Genomic DNA, 2120 nt, shown 5'->3' on the forward strand with positions numbered 1-2120 from the left:
CCCCCCCCCCCCCCATATATTTTGTATTGTGCATAAATGGCAGTGAATTAAAATTCCTCACAGTAGCACAGGAGGGATAAAGATGCTGAGATGGGCTAGGATGAAACTTACCCTCGCACCCTTTTCAGGAAAACACTGACACCCTCCGCTGCAGTCTCTCCCCCCACATGATCCACCGCTCTTCTTCACTCCCTGAGAAAGAGAGATAAAAAGACAATGGTAAGATGGCACAGTTTGAGATTGTTGGGTTATGTGCTTATTCGTTGCCAACAGATGTTGTGCCATGTGAAATGACAAAGTGCATTTGATTTATAGCATATTCAGCATTGTACATAACAGACAAGAATGCTGAAAGTTGTGATGTAGGGCTAGAGGCTCTCACAGTGCTGTCGGTTTTTCTAATGTGGCAGCTTGATGTGAATCCCCATCATGTTCCAGACACTCTCATGACTCATGGTCAAACCACGCCACTCAACAAACCACCCTTCATTTTTTGTTTTCTTTTTTTTATGCAGGACAGATAGAAGATCATTTTCAAAAAATATTCATGAGAATTTATAAGGTTTTTAAGGTTTTATAAGTCTTACTAAAACCAACTCAACTATATACAATCACATACAAAAACCATCAACCACATACAGTATCTTCCATTTTTATTTTGGAAGAAAATAAGTGGTTGATGGTTTGTTTTTATTAAAACTAACAGATTTTCCTTCTGTTATGTATAAATCACATTAAAGCTTTTACCATGCCCTCATCCTTTATTTTTGATACTTATGTATAGGTTTTATTCCTTAACCCAATACCAGACCCTGTCAATATTTAAATATATATACAATATTTTTTAACTAAAATCTAAACAGAAGTGTCACTGAAGAACATGCAAGAGATGCAATACGAGATGTATGTGATGTGTTAAATATGTACTGTGTAAATAGTTGTGCAAAAGATTTAGGCCACTATTATTAAAAAAAGTTTTAAATCAGTCATTTCTATTTTTTGCTGTAGTGTGTCAGTAGGAAATATCAGTTCACATTTCCAAACATTTATTCTGCCATTAATTGTAATAATCCAGTGAGATTTTTATATGCACAAGGAGTCTGACAACAGCCAGTACTCCACACAGAGACAGTGATCTCACCATAATCAAGTCTCTATATATATATATATATATATCAGGCCCGGATTGGCTAATTGGGAGCACCGGGAGGATTCCCGGTGGGCCGGTCTGTTTTTTGGGCCGCGAGTGCCGGTGTTGTCATGCCACTGAGTTGAACTATGCTGTTCCTATAGGTTGCCTGCACTCATAGCAGCCCCACTCTTTTTATTTATTTTCTCGCAGGCCATATTATTATTTTCACCAGATCATATCAGTAACACATTCTCAGTTGATAACTAAAATTGATAACTAATCATTATTTTTGCGCAAATCGTTGTTTTATTTGTGATAGGCATTTGAGGAAGGTTTTAAGACCAAGCGGAATCCTCTGCCGGCTCCCGCTTCACAGCGAGCGGGTCTCGGGCTGACGGCAGTTCCCTTCACCGTCTGAGTTCTGATTTTGCCAAATCGGTTTGGGCCAATGCAAACAACTTATTGATCATGAACCCAACATCCAGCAAGGCAGGAAAACATTCAATATACCTGAGGGGAGACGTCTTTCATTGTAAGTTAATGCTGTTAAATAGAGAGAGAACTTCTAGCGTATTCTTAAACGTGGACCTCATTATTGAAGTAGGCTACAAATCCAAGCACCAGCTTTCAAATTTCATGCCATTTGTAATTTCACAGTATTTTCACCTCCTAAATTATATACACTTGTGATTTGTGAAGTCACAATTCTATATTGGTACAATTTACTTTATTGCTGATGACATTTTTTGTATGATATTAAAATTATCTTTAGAATAATTGTACACAAATTGAGCAAAACAATTGTGATTATTTCTGAGAACTTTTTACCTGCATGCAGACAGCCTACATTATGGTACAGTACAAATATTTGGAGCGTCCCTTATTCTGTCCCTTATTTTCTTAAAGAATAAAAGATAAAGAATCACAATTGTCCCTTTTTTCCATTTCTGAAGTTAATTGGCAACCCTAATGATGACGTAATTATCTT

At 37.1% G+C, this 2120-nt stretch overlaps 1 long non-coding RNA gene across 1 annotated transcript in view; it reads right to left on the minus strand.

Moving 5' to 3' along the window:
• Window positions 1-116: 116 nt before the first annotated feature.
• Window positions 117-2120, minus strand: part of LOC107715921 (uncharacterized) — a 41306-nt gene continuing 39302 nt past the window's right edge. Inside the window, exon 4 of the long non-coding RNA XR_001637150.1 lies at window positions 117-192. This is a non-coding gene — a long non-coding RNA (uncharacterized LOC107715921). The remainder of the gene's footprint in view (window positions 193-2120) is intronic.

The sequence above is a fragment of the Sinocyclocheilus rhinocerous genome, unplaced genomic scaffold (genome assembly GCF_001515625.1).
Source record: "Sinocyclocheilus rhinocerous isolate Xijiao unplaced genomic scaffold, SAMN03320098_v1.1 scaffold600, whole genome shotgun sequence".
NCBI classification, from domain to species: domain Eukaryota; kingdom Metazoa; phylum Chordata; class Actinopteri; order Cypriniformes; family Cyprinidae; genus Sinocyclocheilus; species Sinocyclocheilus rhinocerous.